This window comes from Macadamia integrifolia, unplaced genomic scaffold (genome assembly GCF_013358625.1).
Source record: "Macadamia integrifolia cultivar HAES 741 unplaced genomic scaffold, SCU_Mint_v3 scaffold1089, whole genome shotgun sequence".
Taxonomy (NCBI): Eukaryota; Viridiplantae; Streptophyta; class Magnoliopsida; order Proteales; family Proteaceae; genus Macadamia; species Macadamia integrifolia.
Genome location: NW_024868081.1, coordinates 23,863 through 43,794, shown reverse-complemented (window position 1 = coordinate 43,794; position 19,932 = coordinate 23,863). Strand labels below are relative to the sequence as shown.

At 37.4% G+C, this 19,932-nt stretch overlaps 1 non-coding gene across 1 annotated transcript; it reads left to right on the top strand.

Annotated features, from left to right (window-relative positions):
* The first annotated feature begins 12,565 nt into the window (after positions 1-12,565).
* LOC122062689 lies at positions 12,566-12,672 on the top strand. Its single transcript, XR_006135056.1, has one exon. It is a non-coding gene; the product is annotated as a small nucleolar RNA R71 (small nucleolar RNA).
* The last annotated feature ends 7,260 nt before the right edge of the window (positions 12,673-19,932 follow it).

Genomic DNA, 19,932 nt, shown 5'->3' with positions numbered 1-19,932 from the left:
CATTGAGAATAACAGATTATGAAAAGGAGACTGAACCCGACACGTTTAAAAAATCAAGTCAGGCTGGTTCAAACTTAAAACAGACGAGTTCAAATGCGCACACTTTCATTGCCCCCCACGCTGGTGCAAGGGTTACGCAACAGTGATCCCATTCCCTTGATTAAATTTAAGTATGAAAATTAGAATATAGTTAGTTAATATTAATACTTATCTTGATATCAAATGGTTGAAATTGCTAGATCATAACTCCATGCAATTGTTCTTCCTCGTAAAAAAAAAAGTTTGAAGAATGATGTGGCAATTCAATATTCCAATATCTAGGAAATAGTCTAAATAAGGCACTCTCAAATGTTATGTTCAAATTCCATCACTTACCTCCCCAATTCTCATGTAATTTCCTTTTTGTCCGTGCACATGTACACCTTGTATTCTCTTGCACTTTATCGGTAATTTTACATTCTTTTTTATATTCTGTTTACTCTAATTAAGTTGAAACTTGACAGATGAGCAAAGGACTTTGAGGTCTACTTGTCTACAAATTTCTAGTCCCACACATATTTTATGCGGTAGATCTAGTTGTCCATTAACCATTTTTTTCCCATGAAATCACACCTCCAAAAATTGGTAAGAAAGAAAAGGTACATCTTGAGTCCTTTTTTTTTTCCATTAAGGTAAGGGTTTTTCAAATGAGGATAAGGGGAAAGTAGAGAAGTAACATTAGTGAGGAAGAGAAATCCACCCTTACGTGAAGTATACTTACATTCACTTAGGCTATTTACCCAATATGTGTGAAGGGATGAATAAAAATTTAACAAATTAATAGCGGGACCAATATCCCCTTGACATATGTCGGCACTTCATGTACGTGTCGATTTCCTTTTCTCGACATCAACTACATTGTTTGATACCTTTCAAGTAATATATGACCCATGAAGGTTGGAAATTTCATCCTTCCACACAAAGATGAGAGTTATACTTTGAAAGGAAAATGGAATTCCTCTCCTCTCCTCTCTTCTCATTAAGTATGAAATCTCCCATCTCTCTCTTCATTAAATATTATATTTCACTCCCTGTTATTGGATTGGTGTGTAAGATATTAACACAAACGAGTAACATGTATATCCCTCTCCATTTTGAAAATTTCTAACTCTATATCTTGTCGTCATGTTTTGCTTTTATCACTCACTCACTCACTCTCTCTCTCTCTCTCTCTCTCTCTCTCTCTCTCTCACACACACACACAGACAGGTTTCCATCGGTGGCATACCATCAAAGTTCATATTGTTGCAGTGAAATAGTAAAGAAGTGTAAAATTTCTTACTGTTCCAATTATTTAGTAAAGAAAAGGACATGCTTATCTATTTTCAAAATACAAGTTGGCATTGATTTACCAACTTTTTGGGAAGAAGTGCACCATATAACTTGGCAAAGAATTTATTTTTTTTGGATACATTTTACTCAGGGCTGGTTTGGTTGATTTCTATTTGAATTTTGGATTGATTTCACTGAAATAGTCAAGAAATTAAAACTGTTATGATTGCATCTTTCTAAAATATTTTAAGAATAAGAATTCCATTTGGTATATAGTTTAATTTCTGAGATTAGATACTCTCTCTTACTGAATATATTTCACACACATTGGTTACGCCATTCCAATGGTGACATGAAAAATGGTATCATCCCAGGGGCCGTGCGGAAAAGGGGGTAGAGAAAAAATAATTAAAGACGTATGTGATAAGGCATATAATACATAACAAAAAAGTTTGTTCAAATACTAGTTCATCTATGATAGTCTTTAATTAAATATATCCAAAAGTTACATGAAAAAAAAAAAAAAAATACAATAGACACTATAATGTGTTTATCCTCGATCGCGATAAGCTTCCACGATTTAATTTGTAATTTCTTTACGATATGCTACCCATTGTTTTTGTTGTCGCGTATAACCCACCACATTTGTGATGTTCACAACCTTATCATCATCAATATCACTAGTGTCATCCTCGCTTTCATCATTGAATTCTCTCCCCTATGCCTTTTAAAAAAGCTAATCTAATGTCGTGTGTCTTGTAATAAAGTTGTGTATGGTTACATAGGCAAACACCATCAAAACTTTTGTCTTGAAACTATAGCGATACATCAAAGGGAAAACACATTTTCAAGACGCCAAATGCTTTCTCAATAACGCTTCTTAACGACTGAGTGTGTAAAATTAAATAACTCATTTGCTCCTCATGAAGTATTGGATGCAACCCTTAACTTGTGTTCAATGTTTCAGATTAGGACCAAGGCCTAGCTAGACCATTTGGACCCTGCAATCAATGGTTCAGCAGTGTAGGATGATATAGTATGCAACTAATAGTCAAACGTAATTAAAAGAACATTTCTAGAACAGTTCGTTTAGTTTAATTGGTCCAAAAAAATTTCAAACAGTTTCTTGATTCTTTAATTGTGCTTCAAGTTAAGATACACAAAAATGTTGTCTAGGTTAATGGAACAGTTCGTTTAGTTTAATTGGTCCAAAAAAATTTCAAACAGTTGTCTAGGTTAATGGATCTGTTAAGATTCTAGAATCTACATTCTTGATCGAACTATATAAACATAGAAATGAGTGCTTTATAAAGAGCCAAAGTGTATTTAAACCCATTCAAATTGAACCACAAAAGTCTACCTAAATCATTATGAATTATGAATGTATAAAGAACCAACACACAATACTATTCATCTTTAACACATCAACACAATCATTCATCTATCTTTCGTAAGTTTATGGATTGCTCTAAGAATCCATGGTATGCGAGCCAATGCATGCATTTTAATGAGCATCTGTCTTTTCATTCAATCCTCAAGCACCTCCAAAATTGCCTCACCATTCCCTCCCTCCTCTATAATCCACCCCACTATGTGAGGGAAGCAACAGTGCCAAAGATAATTACTATGACTCATAATCTGCCCAAGAAGGTAAAAGAAACCATCTTTAGATCTGCGGTGGGATAACAACAAAGTGAGAGCAAAGATTGGGCAAGAATTTTTGGCTCATATATTGTCTGCGTACCAAACTCTATTCACCAAAAGAAAGGTAGAAAGGAACAAAAATGAATGACCATCCTCTTTTCCCCCTTTACTCCATTTTTTTTTTAAAAGAAGATCCACAGCAGAGTACCTTTCCTAGGTAGGATTTTAGTAATGTTGCAGACTCAGGTGGATGAATTATTACCTGAGGCCAAATATCAAAAGAGGGAACTAAAGCGGAGAAAAGGATAGAAGATAACTTCTTTATTTTTTTCATTAAATAGAACACTAATCCTTTCAATATTTACTTGCAGATGGAAGGCAATCGCAGAAGAATTAACAGGGAGGACAGACAATGAAATCAAGAATCATTGGCACACCAGCCTTAAAAAACGCTTGAAACCTCACATCTCCGAAAAGGGTTCTGATCAATCAAAAGCTAATAACAAACAAGAATCATCAGAGCCCATCAATACCTTGCTCCCTACTACTGCTAGCTACCACCAACACATCCAATTCCCCCTAAGATTCCACCACCACCACCATAATAAAGGCATTCTAACCCCTTAAATAGATTCCTCATAAAGCTACTGTTACAGCCCCCTCGTACTCACAAAAAAAACCAAAAGACGTCTCCTCTGTTTTTCAAAAGCACACCTGATGTAAGATGGTTTACAAAAGTAAACCACCCCAGTTGATCATAGGCTCCAAACCCTAGTTAGTTTATTCGCGTTTAAAATGCGTTTAAAACGCCGTCCCCTTTTTTTGCCGTTTTAAACGCCGTTTGTCGAATTTTTCACAGAAAGTCGGTAAAAAACGGGAACGGGGCTATTTGAAGTTTTTTTGCCGTTTTAAACGCCGTCCCGTTTTTTTTATAGTAAAAAAACGGATTTTAAAAAATATAAACGTTTTAAAATAGAAACGTTTAAAACGGGGCTATTTGTTTTGATTGTTATCTAGGTATTTAGAGAATTATTATGTCAATTTATGTCTATATATTGCCCTTTTTTTGACACCGTATTATTTAAATATAAACGTTTAAAACACGTATCGTCCGTTTTTTATTTTTTTCCCGTTTTTACCGTATTTGACCATATTTTTGACCGTCCCGTTCACGTTTTGATCTGTTTAAAACATGCCCGTACCGAACAATGTTTTTTTGCCGTTCCCGTTTTAACTAACAGAGCTCCAAACCAAATCAGTTCCAAATTTCAGATCTGGAATTCCAGGAGGACCACACAAATAGGGCTGAATTGGCAAGAGAATAGGGGACTCACTGGCCAAGGCTCAGGTGAGCCTGCAAACCTGATCAAAGGTGGCCTATTTAGCAGTGTTCATGGTGCTTTCACACCGAAGGGTACTTCCCTTCTTTGAATAAAAAATGGAATCTGACTTTTGTGTATCTGATCTGCGTGGAAAACATTCGAAATTCACAATTCCATACTCTACTCAACTTAGCTTCCTTTATTACCCTTATTAGCAGGAGATTGGAACTCGCTCTTCAACAATTTTATGTCCCAAGTTTGTCTTTCAGACATCCCATTAAAGGGTTATTGTTTAATATTTTAAAATATAACCGCAAACATATAGATCAATGTAGCTACGGGTTGAACACAGGGAGAGCAGCTACTTTATTTTTTTTTTTGCTTCTTTTAATAATGCGAAAGTGAACCGATTAATGATTGTGATCTAATTCTAATTACTGTCCTAAACATATGTATCTAAAATAACGTCCTAACCATTCATCATCTAAGAATTTAAAGACGCAAGCCATATAATTAAATTTAAAAAAATAAATAACTGAAACTAAACAACCCACACAACTAAAAAGCAATGAAGGAGAAAAAAAATACTGAAATAAAAAAAAAAGATAAAGCTAGAGAGAGACTCATAAGTAGGTTTTTCTACTTAGCCCGAGGGATGCATCATAATATGAGCTTCCCTACTTGACCAGAGAATCACTCTTGCAAGGGTTACTCTACTTGGTTTTAGGGAAAGGGAGACAATTAAAATAAAAGTAATAAATTGATGGTTCTATGGTTAAGAGGGGCAAAGCCAACACATACACTAGCCATGAACCTTGGGGGAAAGGGATAGCAATAATGTAACGACTGAAATTAAAATCCTAAATTAAGAAAGAAATGGTAGTCAGAAGAAAGAATGAGAGGGGGGAGAGAAGACTACTGAAGGAGCCTACTTACTTAAATCAATGCTTGAACTTGAAAGCTTAATTGATTTGAGATACTACCAGTACTAAAAACCAGATCTAGAATGAACCAAATCTGAAATTTCTAGGCCTGAAGAAAACAAATCTTGAAAAAAAAGAAATGCTCCACAGCTCGTGATCTTATCACCTAGATCTAAGCCTAGAACTATAACTTTAAAAATTACAACTTAATTGCATAAATCATAAACATAAAAGACTGAATCAAAAACAAAAGTGCTTGCATTAATTGAATAAAAAGAACTTACAAAAGTGTTTAAAACATAAACCTAGAACTAGAGCTAGAGAAAGAGAAAACTAGAAAAAGAGATAGAGCAACTTAAAAAAAAAAACCCTAGAAGAAGAATGAAGTGCCTCCTCCCCTTGTGTTAATTCTATTATATAGAGAATGGGGGAGGGAAGCTAACGATATTAGCTTCTAAAAAAAAATATTTTTTTTTATCTTGTTGATGAAGTGGAGGAGAGAGAAGAGAGAAAATGTGTGGAGAGAGATCTCCCACAATTTTTCTTGCCCTTTTCTTCCTATTTTTTCTCCCTTTTCTATTTTTCTCTTTCTTCTTGCACAAGAAACCCCCTTTGGCTGATTTTTCTTGCTTGGATTTGGATAATATTCTATTTTAATGGAAAATTTCATCCATGCCCTTGTCTTTTCTTTTCTTTTTTCTTTTTTCTTTTTTCTTTTTTCTTTTTTCCTATTTTTTCTCTTTATTTTCTCTCTCTCTTCTTCAAACTTACGTACAACTATCTTAGCCGAACTTATTTAAGTGATGAGTAGGAAAGAGAAAATCTGCTAAAATAAAAACCTCAACAAAATGGTAGCTAAGAGGTTCAAACTTGAGACCTCCTAATAAGCAAGGGATTTTGCACATCACAACTCACCAACTACGCTAGGTAGTTGTTGTTACCAAAAACGAATCTTCAATCACTTAAGGATGTGGTCCATCGATTATTGTTGGTATTTAGAATATTCCTTATACCTTTGGGACAACTACAGATAGGCTAGTTCTGCATCTCGGTTTAGTTCTGATCCATTATTTTTTTTTCTGACCTGAAAAGAATAATCACTTGTACGGTTGACCAAAGGATTGTATACTTACAATTGAACACTTTCATCTTACTCAGAATTTCGTCCTCTTCGCAACCATGAAAAGAAATATGACCTCTTTATTTGTAAAATTAGAGATATAGCGCCCGATAGTTCTTAAGGCCTTGAAAATATAAAACCTGCAAAAAGAGAGTAAAACCCAAGGTAGTTCTATTCTAAATATGTAAAATGCATGTTTTACTACCCTAGATTTCACACATGAATGTGCTCATCAGAATTTCCCCACACTTAGACTTTGCTAGTCCTCTAGCAAAATAAAAAGAAAAAGAATAAAAACAAAAAAAAAACCTAACCCACTTTCGTAGGAATCACAGTCTCACTTAGCATGTGCAACAAGCCTTTTAACCCTTAGGTCATCCTTAGTGGACGAGTTGTGTCTTGTGTATGTTTGTAGTGAATATACACCCAAATTTTAGAATAAACAAATCCCAACCTTGGCTAAAGGTAAAGCCCATACGGATCCGAAACAAAGATAATTTTTCTTACAAGGGACCCTCGTACTTGAACTTTTATTACCCTTTATCAATTCCAGGCACTAGCATATTTCTTAATTTGGAGTTCACCTCGTCTCTTCCAAAACATTATTATCTTAAGGTAAAACCACTTGCGAAGAAATATGGAACCAATGACTAAGGTGTTGGAGTGTTTTTTACCAAAACATATTACCAAGCATCAATGACATTTATACATTTTTTTTTCTTTTCGCTTAATAAACTCTATTCTACTCCACTACTTTTGGCCTGAATGACATGGTGGAGCATACACCAGACACCCAAGTTACTATGTAGCTTCGTTTTTTTGCATATGCCCATAAAGACAGTGATGCTAGAGTTCTTTCAGAAGTTTCCTCCCTAAGAATTTCGATCAAGATACCACGCTTCCTAAGGCACAATAACCTGTCTAGTTCTAAGGGAATCAACTCTTATTCTTCTTTATACCACATTTCACATTTCATTTAAAATTGTGCATATGTCAACTCATGCTAAATTAAAAAGAATGTCTCAACTCCAAATCAAAAGTACAAGGAACCCTTCTTTCTTCTCAACAGGGTTTTTATACGTTCAAAATGGGTACCTTAATCAAAACTTTTATTTTCATACATCAAGCAACCAAATGGTATGATCTTTAGCCAAAAGCCAAAGTAGGACTTCATCCTTAGCAAGCTCAAAAATAAAAAGAAAAACAAATAAACAAAGTGCAAAAGCAAAAACTGGTTTCCCTCCCCCACACTTAAGTCATGTAATGTCCTCAATGCATGAAAATAATTAAAAGCGAAGCCAATGCAAGGGGGTCATACCTGATTAAAAGTTAGTCATCAGTGTAAAGAGGTTCATGGAGATCCATGACCTCTTCACTACCAGTAGTAGGAAACTCGAGGAACGGTTTCAAACACTGACCATTAATCTTCGAAATTACCCCTGTTCTTAGATTTAAAGTCTCCACAGCCCCATGGGGATATACATTATGGACAATAAACGGGACATTCCATCAGGATCTAAGCTTACCAGGAAAAAGATACAATCGAGAGTTGTACAATAAGACCTTATCACCAATTGTAAAAGATTTGTACAGAATGTGCTTATCATGAAAAGTGTTGGTCTTTTTCTTGTAAATCCTAAAACTTTCATAGGCATCATTCCTAAGTTTCTTCAACTCAGGTAGTTGGAGCCTATGATGAATTCCCGTATCAGACAAATCAAAGTTGAGCTTCTCGATGGCCCAAAAGGCCTTATGCTCCAACTCAACTAGTAAGTGACAAGTTTTTTCATACACCAAACGGTAGAGAGACTGACCAAGGTCGATCTTGAATACAGTCCGATGGGCCCACAAGGCATCAATGAGCCTAAGCGACCAATCCTTACAGTTGGGATTAACAGTTTTCTCTAAGATTTGTTTGATCTGCCTATTAGACACCTCCACTTGGCCACTAGTTTGGGGGTGATAAGGGGTAGATTACTTATGGGTGATCCCATTCTTTTTCATTAAGGCCTCAAAAGATCGATTATAAAAATGAGTACCCCTTTCACTAATTATTACACGTGGTGCATCAAAGTGGAAAAAAATGTTCTCTTTGAGAAACTGGACCACCACTTTGTGGTTATTAGATTTACAAGGTATGGACTCTATCTATTTAGAAACGTAATTAACAGTCAAAAGTATGTACAAATTCCCAAAAAAATTAGGAAATGGTCCCATGAAATTGATGCCCCCTACATCAAAGATCTCAGCTACCAAAATAGGGTTGAGGGGCATCATGTTCCTCTTATTGATACGGCCAAAAGACTGGCAGGCAGGACAAGACTTGCAAATATCAAAAGCACCTCTAAAAAGAGTGGGCCAATAAAATCCACATTGGAGAACTTTTGCGGCAGTCTTCTTAGGTCCAAAGTGTCCATCACATGCATGATCATGACAAAAAGAGAGAATAGAATGTTGCTCATGATTAGGAACACATCGTAGGATAATTTGATCCAGACACATCTTAAACAAATAAGGATCATCCCAGAAAAAGTGCTTAACTTGGGAATGAAACCTATACTTATCTTAGGTGGACCAATGATCCGGAGTCACACCTGAAACTAAGAAGTTGACAATGTCTGTAAACCATGGTTCACTGGACACTGCAAATAATTGTTTATCTAGAAAGTTCTCATTGACTGGAGAATCGACAGTCAAGGAATTGGGAAGCCGGGATAAATGGTCTGCAATTAGGTTTTCAACTCATTTTTTATCCCTAATTTCTAAATCAAATTCTTGTAAAAGTAAAACCCACCTAATGAGATGGGTTTTGGCATCCTTCTTCTGAACTAGGTATCTAAGAACAGAATAATCAGTATACACCACCACATGTGAACCAACTAAGTAAGACCGAAACTTTTCTAATGCAAATATAATAGCTGAAAATTCTTTTTCAGTGGTTGTATAATTGAGTTGTGCATCATTTAAGGTCCTACTAGCATAGTAAATGACAGTGGGAAAATTATTAATCCTTTGACCTAAAACCGCTCCTATGGTGAAATCTGAAGCATCACACATCAGTTCAAAAGGTTCAGTCCAAACAGGTGGTTGAACAATGGGTGCATTGGTCAACTCCTTAAATTGCTTAAAGGATTCTAAGCACTCTTTAGAAAACTCAAAAGTTTGATCTTTGACAAGTAATGAAGTGAAAGGTCGGGCTAACTGACTAAAGTTCTTAATAAACCTTCTGTAGAAGCCCGCATGCCCTAGAAAAAATTGAACGTCCTTAATAGATTGAGGAGGTGGTAAATTATCATTTAAATCAACTTTGGCTCTATCTATCTTAATTCCCTCCTTTGATATTGCAGAGCCTAAAATAATACCAGATTTAACCATAAAATGGTATTTCTCCCAATTCAAAACTAAATTCTTAGATATGCACATTTTCAAAACTAGGGAAAGATGATGGAGACATTCAGAATATGAATTCCCATGAATTGAAAAGTCATCCATAAATACCTCTAAGAATTTTTTGATCATGTCAGAAAAGATGTTTATCATGCATTGTTGGAATGTAGCAGGGGCATTGCAAAGCCCAAAGGGCATACGCCTGTAAGTAAATGTTCTATATGGGCATGTAAAAGTGGTATTATATTGGTCCTCTAAAGTAATTGGGATCTGGTTATAGACTTATAGCTGAAATATCCATCAAGAAAATAATAGTATTCATGTCCAGCTGACCTCTCTAACATCTAGTCAATGAATGGCAATGGGAAGTGGTACTTCCAGGTTGCCACATTAAGTTTCCTGTAGTCTATGCACACTCTCCACCCTGATTGGACATAGGTTAGAATTAGGTCATTATTAGTATTTGAAACTACATCACCCCAGACTTCTTAGGCACTACGTGAACTGGGCTTACCCATTAACTGTCAGAAATAGGATAAATTATTGCATGATCCAAGCACTTTAGGATCTCTTTCTTAATGGCTTCCATCATCACTGGGTTAGCTCTTCTTTGGGGTTCCGTGGATGGTTTGGAATCCTTCATAAGATTTAGATGATGTTGCACAATAGAAGGGCTTATACCCTTGATATCAGTCATGGCCCAACCTAGGGCTTCCTTAGTATCTTTTAACACTTTAAGTAACTCCTCTTATTGGCTAGAAGTCAAATTTAAAGAAATTATTACAGGAAGAGTCTGGTCAGGCCCTAGGAAAGCATACCTCAAATTATATGGCAATTCCATAAGATCTAGATTAGGGGGCTCAACTATGGAAAGTTTGGGAATGGAATTGGAAAGGGGTCCTAAGGGTTCCATAGGTGTGTGAAGACTCAAGACTTTAGAAAAGAAATTTTCACTATCATCATCCAACTCATCCATACACTCTTGGAATTCTGAATCAAAATCAATATCAAAATTTGTAACTAAATCATCAAAAAAATCCAGAAAATCCTCAAGCATATTGATCTCTTCTTCCATCTGTGGTTGCTTGCCTATCCTAAAGATGTTAAACTCAACAGTTTGGTTACTAAAAGATAACCTTAGGAAACCATTCCGACAGTTGATTAATGCATTACTGGTAACCAAGAATGGTCTTCCTAGAATTATTGGGATCTCATCATTGGTTGAGAAGGGCTTGGTATCTACCACAATGAAATCAACAGGAAAAATAAATTCTCCCACCTTTAGTAAGACATCCTCAATCATCCCTTTAGGAATCTTAACAGGCCTATCTGCCAACGGAAGAGTAGTTCCAGTGGCTTTCAATTCTCCCAATCCTAGTTGCTTGTACACATGGTAAGGTAAAAGATTCACACTTGTGCCAAGGTCAAGTAAGGTATGCTCAATGTAGGTGTTGCCTATGACACAAGATATGGTAGGGCTCCCTGGATCCTTATACTTGGCTGCTATAGGCTGAGTAATTATGGAACTAATGTTACCTGCCAAGAACGTTTTTCTGGGCACACTAGTGATACGTTTGTGAGTACACAATTCTTTCAGTACCTTTGCATAAGGAGAGGGATTTGGGATATGGCATCCAAAAGAGGGATGTTCACTTCTACCTTTTTAAAGACTTCTAAAATTTTATCCATGGAAGTAATCTTCTTTCTGTTTACCAAGCAATTAGGAAATTGGACAGGAGGAATATAAGGACTGTTAGGGATTTGGCCTTTTTCAAAAGAATCATTTTTGGTTTCCTTAACCAAATCATCTTTAATTTCAAAAGAATCTTTAGGTTCATCAGACGAACTTAGAACAAGAGGCACACTTGTGTCCTCAACTGAAGAAGAGTTAACAGGAGTAATAGATGGGGAAGATTTAGGAACGCTCTGTTAGTACTCTCTACCACTCCTAAGGGTATAAACAACATTACATTACTTAGAGGGCCCTTGTTGGGTCTGGCCTTGTACTATATTCAGTGGTGCATTAGTTGGTGCTTGTGAACTAACAATCTAATGATGCCTAGGGTTAGGCTCTGGTTGACTGGGTAAAGTTTATTTTTCCCTCTTAGCATAATTGAGACAACTTGGGTGAGTTCTCTTGTAAGATTTTGATGGCTTGTCATGAGGAGGGCCATATTTTTTTTCAAGTCACTTATTCTACTTGCCTCTCCAGTGTTGGTAAACCCAGGGGGTTGCTGATAAGATGATAAGAGAGGGGCCCTAAGAAAACTAGTATGAGGTCCTACATTTGACCTAGGAAAAGTATTTTGAGAAAAAGATTATTGTGCAAAGAGAGGTCTTTGGGTCCAGATTGACCTTGATTATAAAAATTGGAAGGCCCTACTTGGTTGCCCTGATTCCAAGAGAAATTTAGGTGATTTCTTCATCCTAGATTGTAGGTATTACTATGTAGATTATTCTGGTATAAGGCATTAACACCATCATTAGAAGTGCCCCCAGAGGTGTGGGGGCATTCTTCTACGACATATCCAGGGGACTAGCACCAAGCATAAATCTTAACCAAATTGACCGATGATGGCTCTCTAGGAACAATAGTCTCAATCCTCTTGATTAGGCTATCAAAATGGGCTTCTTTGGCTACTATTCTATCCATAAAATATCATTTTCCTCATATGGTTCTTTGACTCTCTTGGGTTGATTCCCATTCACAGGTTTTGTCAGCTAAGTTAAGTAAGAATTCTCATGCCTTTCCTTCATCTGTAAAGGATGTGAATCCCTTAGGACACATAGACCCTATCATTTGTTTAGTTGGATAATCAATACTCTCATAAATTATTTGACATAAATGTCATAAGTCTAGGCCATGGTGAGGGCATTCTTGGAGTAGATCCTTGAATCTCTTCATAAGTTTGGAAAAGGACTCACTAGGCTTTTGCCTAAATTGAAGGATATCACTTCTAAGCTTATTGGTCTTGTGAGTTGAAAAAAACTTCTTAAGGAAGACAACTGTGAACTGTTCCCATAAGGTTATGGAATTTGTGGGTAATCCATACAACCACTGCTTAGCTTAGTCTTTTAATTCAAAAGTGATAAACCTAAGCTTAATAGCATCATCAGAAAGCTGTTGGATCTTAATTAGAACACATACATCTCCAAATTCCCTTAGAAATAGGTATGCATCCTCAGAGGTCAACCCATGGAAGTGGGGCAACATAGTGATGTATTGAGATTTGAGTTCAAAATTATTGCCCTGGGCTTGTGGTAGAACTATGCAGGAAGACTGGGCTATTCTAGCAGGGTAGAACCTATCTTTCAGAGATTTAGGTGAAGGATTTTGATGTTGGTCTCCCATATTGAAAGGTTTTAAAGAGAGCAGATGTATAGGGTTACTACTTATTGGATCTCTTCTTTCTAACCGATTCTAAGTATTACGTACCTACCTAACACTCATGCAACAGAAAACTACCCACAACTAGAGTAAGACAAGCACAAAAGAATGGATAGCCAAACTTTTTTTTTTTTTAATTTTTTTTTAATTTTTTTTATTTTTTGGATTTTTTTATGAGCTTACCGATAGGGATCCGGGGTTGCTCAGATCAATTCCTGAGGTACTGCTACAGGGCGAAACCTGTCTTTATCATACTATGAGGCATGACGACCTCCACTGATACAACTATTATTGCAAGTTGATCTTCTCAGGAATTCAATAAAAGAAAAGCAAAAACAAAACAAAGCAAATTAAGCACTCTGATTTACCAAAAGAAAGCGAAAAATAACATGTAATTGTCTCCCCGACAACAACGCCAAAAACTTGTTTAAGATTTTAAAATATAACCGCAAACATATAGATCAATGTAGCTATGGGTTGAACACAGGGAGAGCAGCTACTTTATTAATTTTTTTTTTTGCTTCTTTTAATAATGCGAAAGTGAACCGATTAATGATTGTGATCTAATTCTAATTACTGTCCTAAACATATGTATTTAAAATAAAGTCCTAACCATTCGTCATCTAAGAATTTAAAGACGTAAGCCATGTAATTAAATTTTAAAAAATAAATAACTGAAACTAAACAACCCACACAACTAAAAAGCAATGAAGGAGAAAAAAAATACAGAAAAAAAAAAGATAAAGCTAGAGAGAGACTCATAAGTAGGTTTTTCTACTTAGCCCGAGGGATGCATCATAATATGAGCTTCTCTACTTGACCAGAGAATCACTCTTACAAGGGTTACTCTACTTGGCTTTAGGGAAAGGGAGACAATTAAAATAAAAGTAATAAATTGATGGTTCTATGGTTAAGAGGGGCAAAACCAATACATACACTAGCCATAAACCTTGGGGGGAAAGGGATAGCAATAATGTAACGACTGAAATTAAAATCCTAAATTAAGAAAGAAAGGGTAGTCAGAAGAAAGAATGAGAGGGGGGAGAGAAGACTACTGAAGGAGCCTACTTACTTAAATCAATGCTTGAACTTGAAAGCTTAATTGATTTGAGATACTACCAGTAATAAAAACCAGATCTAGAATGAACCAAATCTGAAATTTCTAGGCCTGAAGAAAACAAATTTTGAAAAAAAAAAGAAATGCTCCACGGCTTGTGATCTTATCACCTAGATCTAAGCCTAGAACTATAATTTTAAAAATTACAACTCAATTGCATAAATCATAAACATAAAAGACTGAATCAAAAACAAAAGTGCTTGCATTAATTGAATAAAAAGAACTTACAAAAGTGTTTAAAACATAAACCTAGAACTAGAGTTAGAGAAAGAGAAAACTAGAGAAAGAGATAGAGCAACTAAAAAAAAAACCCTAGAAGAAGAATGAAGTGCTTCCTCCCCTTGTGTTAATTCTATTATTTAGAGAATAGAGGAGGGAAGCTAATGATTTTAGCTTCTTAAAAAAAAAGAATTTTTTTTATCTTGTTGATGAAGTGGAGGAGAGAGAAGAGAGAAAACGTGTGGAGAGAGATATCCCACGATTTTTCTTTCCTTTTTCTTCCTATTTTTTCTCCCTTTTTTCTATTTTTCTCTCTTCTTGCACAAGAAACCCCCTTTGGCTGATTTTTCTTGCTTGGATTTGGATAGTATTCTATTTTAATGAGAAATTCCATCCATGCCCTTGTCTTTTCATTTCTTTTTTCTTCTTTCCTATTTTTTCTCTTTATTTTCTCTCTCTCTTCTTCAAACTTGTGTACAACTATCTTGGTCGTAGGAAAGAGAAAATCTTCTAAAATAAAAACCTCAACAAAATGGCAGCTAAGAGGTTCGAACTTGAGACCTCCTAATAAGCAAGGGATTTTGCACACCACAACTCACCAACTACACTAGGTAGTTGTTGTTACCAAAAATGAATCTTCAATCAATTAAGGATGTGGTCCATCGATCCTTGTTGGTATTTGGAATATTCCTTATACCCTTAGGATAACTACAGATGGGCTGGTTCTGCATCTCGGTTCAGTTCTGATCCATTATTCTTTTTCTGACCCGAAAAGAATATTCACTCGTATAGCTGACCAAACGAATGTGTCCTTACAATTGAACACTTTCATCTTGCTCAGAATTTTTTCCTCTTCGCAACCATGAAAAGAAATAGGACCTCTTTACGTATAAAATTAGAGATATAGCGTCCGATAGTCCTTAAGGCCTTGAAAATATAAAACCTGCAAAAAGAGAGTAAAACCCAAAGTAACTCCATTCTAAATATGTAAAATGCATGTTTTATACCCTAGATTTCACACATAAATGTACTCATCAATTATCCATTCGTATGGAAAAATATGTAGTTTGGGAATAGACGCATTGAATCAAAACTCGATTGTTTCCTGTGCAACGATGACTGGTATGGTCTGTTTCCTAAAGCCTTAGTCTCCTCTTCTCCTCTGTCTCCCTCGGATCACTAGGTTATCTATCTCCAAATTGAATTGGAGAGGCCTCGCCTCCGATGGTCTTTCCATTTCGAGGCATTCTGGACTACAGAGTTGTCTTTCCAATCTTTGGTAACCCACTTGTGGCATAAAGATGCACCTCATGGCTCTACATCCTTCCAACTTTGTACCAAATTAAAGACCTTGCAATCTGACCTCAAAGTCTGGAACCAATCACAGGTGGGGAATATTTTTAAAGAATTGAGGATACTCACAGGGCACTTGCTACCTTGAATCGGACTCCCTTTAGCTTCAGAGATGATCAATGGTATTTCATTGAAAAATCTCTCCTGGCTGTCATCAAAAGACTATCTCACCAAGAAGAAATGTTGTGGCATCAAAAGTCCCGGTTCAATTGGTTCCAATTCGACGATAGAATTACACGTCATGTCCATCTAACGACTGTCAAATGGAGAGCCCACAATTCTATCAAAATTTAAATGATAATGATCTTCTTTTGATAGAGGAAGGAGATATTGGGGTTGCCATCCACTCTTACTATGGAAGTCTTTACTCCACAGCTCATCCATCGACACAAGGTCTTGCTGACTACCTGTTGCCCATCCGGGGAAGAGTTTCAACTGTTGATAACCAGCGACTGTCCCAACCCGTCATAGATGCTGAAATCACTACCACAATCTTCTCCATGTCCACACATAAATCCCCTAGACCTGATGGCTTTCCAGGTCTTCTTTATCGAAACTGTCGGTTTGTTATTGTAGTCGATATCCTCGCCACGGTCAAAAGTTTCTTTCTCACTGGTACATTCTTCCTCCCACTTAACTAGACGTACATCACCTTAATCCCAAAGGTAGACCATCCTACTTCTATGTCCAAGTTTAGTTCAATCAGTATTTGTAATTTTATGTATAAGATTATCTCACGTATCATCATCAATCGGCTACGCCCGTTGTTGGACAAAATCATCTCCTTCAATCAAAATGGATTTATTAAGGGCTGCCATATTCAGGATAATGTGTTAATTTGCAATGAGATTCTACACAAAATTCAATCTTCCAGACGAGGTCGAGATGGGCTTTTACCATTAAGATTGACATGCTTAAGGTTTATGATCGTGTGGAGTGGCATTCCTTCGCAGTACGCTACTTGCCTATGGCTTTGAGGATTTATGGGTTCAACACATCATGTTCTGTGTCACTTCGCCCCAGTTGAGTGTTCTTTTTAATGGCAATCCTTTGCCTTTTTTCAAGCCCTCTCGTGGGCTCAAAGAGGGAGAACCATTGTCATCTTATCTCTTTGTTCTATGCGTTGAGGTCCTTTCAACTCACATGGCTTTGGATCTGCAAGCTTAGAAAATTAACAGCATTCAACTCTGTTGTGGCAACGAAAGGATTTTTTCTCATTTAGACTTTGCAGATGATCTTATCCTTTTTGGACAAGCATCTCTACAGGAAGCCCATGCCTTCGTTATCTCTTTGAAGAATATTACAAATTCTCTGGACAACTGATCAATATTTTTAAATCACATCCTCAGTTCAGCCCAAATGTTGACTCCTTCGTCAAGTGCCAGCTATGTGAGTTTTTTTCAAATCAGCCCCACATCAAATATTGATAAATATCTTGGCATCCCGATGTTCACAAATAAATTATCTAAGTCCAACTGCACAGATTTGCTCCAAGGGGTTTCTCATAGGCTGCAACATTGGAAGACCAAATTCCTCAGCCTTACAGGAAAGGTTGTGCTGATCCAATCCACTTTAGCCACTATGCCACAATATGTCATAACTTGCTTCAAATTATCGGCTTCTATTCTGAAAGCTTTGGACTTTCACTATAGGAACTTTTCTAGTCCAATGGCACCTCAAAGCACATTCCCACTGTGGCCTGGGCAACAATTTGTCTTCTTAAAAGATCGGCCGATCTCAACATTAAAAAATCAAAAGCAGTGAATCTTGCCTTGCTCTGCAAGAAGGGATGGGAACTCCTCTATCCTCACACTTCTTTATGGTGCTCACTTATGAGACAGAAATATTTCCCTCACTCCTCCTTCCTCAGGGCTAAATGCCCTTCCACCGCCTCTTGGGGGTGGAAGTCCATTTGTTAAATTCGTGAATTCCTCCTCTAGGGTGTTCTTCACATTGTGGGTGATGGTAACTCTATCAATCCCTAGTCTGATTACTGGATCCCCAACCATCCTCCTACTTTCACCCCATTTCCCCTGCACCATTCAGCCCCTACCTCGGTCTCACATCTTATAGGGACCTCATCTATCACTCGTGGTCGCCTGACATAGCAAATGCCATTCTCACCATTGTCCACCCAATCTTCTCCTCCTCTAATAAAATTATATGGTCTCTAACCTCATCAGGATAGTTTTCAATTGCCTCTGCCTACCCTCTCATTTGTCATGGTACTACTCCTTCTCCCCCCTTCCCCTGGAATATGATCTAGAGGCTCCCTACTGCCCCAAGCACCTATTTTGGAAAATCGTTCATGCTAAACTTCCTTTGCCTCATCTCCTTATTCCTTAGGGATGTCATATTTCCCATTTCTTCCAACTCTGCCTCTCTCATCCATTGTCTGCTGAGCACCTTTTCCTTCATTGTACATTCTCTACTCAAATTTGGGCTCAGGTAGTGTTTATTCTTAATCTCCAACCTCCGCCGTCCTTCGAGGCCCTTTTGTAGCGTTTTTGCTTATCTCGCCCTGTTTTCTGAGACTCCACCCTCAAATCGACTATTTTTTATAGCCCTCTGGCATCTTTGGGTTGCTTATTGGGCTTGGGTCTTTCACCATCAATGGCCTAACCCCAATACCAATCTCTTGTCCGCCATTTTTTAGGCTAGGCAGTTCTTTCTTCTCCATTAGCTCTCTCCCCCCCTCCTCGGCTGGTTTGTTAGGCTCCTTCCCCCTCGGGTTTTTACAAAATCAATGTCGATGGCACTAGCAAAAGGCAACCCCAACCCAACAGGAATCAGAGGTATCTGCAGAGATTCTAATGTTATGGATCTTAGTGGTTTTTCCCAGGCTATTGGGAATTTGTATGCGCTTATTGCAAAGGCTCTTGCTATCTGCTTCACACTTCTCTGGGTTATTGACCATGCCTTCCCTTCCGTTGTGGTCGAGAGCAACAACCTCTTAGTTGTTCATCTTCTCCAGCAATATTCTTCGTGTTGCCCATGACATATCTCTTGCATCATCAATGACTGTAGACACCTTGTTTGCTACTTCCATTCTGCTATCTTCTCCCACACCCTCTGCGAGGGTAACACTGTGGCGGACCTCCTGGCATCGACGGTGGCCGAGCAACAGTCATCCCTTTTTGTTGTTTTCCACCCCTCCCCCTGCTTTGTCCCTGTTTTTATTTGCTGACTACTTTGGTGCTTGTTTCCTTTGTCATTAATAAATTTTCTTTATAGAAAAAAAAGAGAAAAGAAAAAAGAAGTGAACGGCGAGGCAGACGTAAGCACGGAAGGCACCATATGAGCCTAGACAAACTGACTAGACCTGATCGAACTATATACCCAGTCGATAGTGATAACTAGGTCAGGAGCAACCCAATCAGTTGACATTATTGAAGAGGTTAATTACCAAGTGGCTAGTCAACACCCGCATATGGAAGGTGGCATGTGTGGATAGCCGTGCCATATTTGAACAACTAATAGCTCAAGACAACACCATAACTATGACCGCACAACAAACCCAGGGCCTCCTCTTCAATCAAGCAACAAGCAACACATGCAACTGGTCACTTGGAATAAGTAGGTCGATAACTAGATCTAGGTCGCTCAGCATATGAGTCCTATGAGTTTCCTCAAGGGATACACCCTCTTAAGAGGCCATCATAATCTATCATATAATTTATTGACAAGAAGTGGACCTATCATAATCAGGAAAGGGCTCTCAAAAGGATATCAAATCCTTCATAAAAAGGAAGGATGTCTCACCATATATCCTGGGGGATATGGGAAGTAAGTGGAGCTCCCATAAGTGGGATTTCCTCCTTCTTCACTCTCCTAATATAAATCTTGCCATATACGGACTCCTACTAGCACTAGAAAGCTGCCAGATTGGGACTCTCTTCGTTGCCCGCCATCCCTGAACTATAAATACCTAGGTAAACCACCCTTTCAGGGGATCAATACTTTTCCATTCTTACTGAATTTTCTATTTGCAGGGATATCTTAGGCATCGAGACTCCCCCGTCGGATCAACCCGACGCTCACTCACTTGTTCTCTTCTCTGTGTAGGTTCCACTAATTACCTAGGATGATTTTTTGCCGCAACACCACATATATAGTCTAGCAAAAAAAAATTATAAGGTGTGTATGGA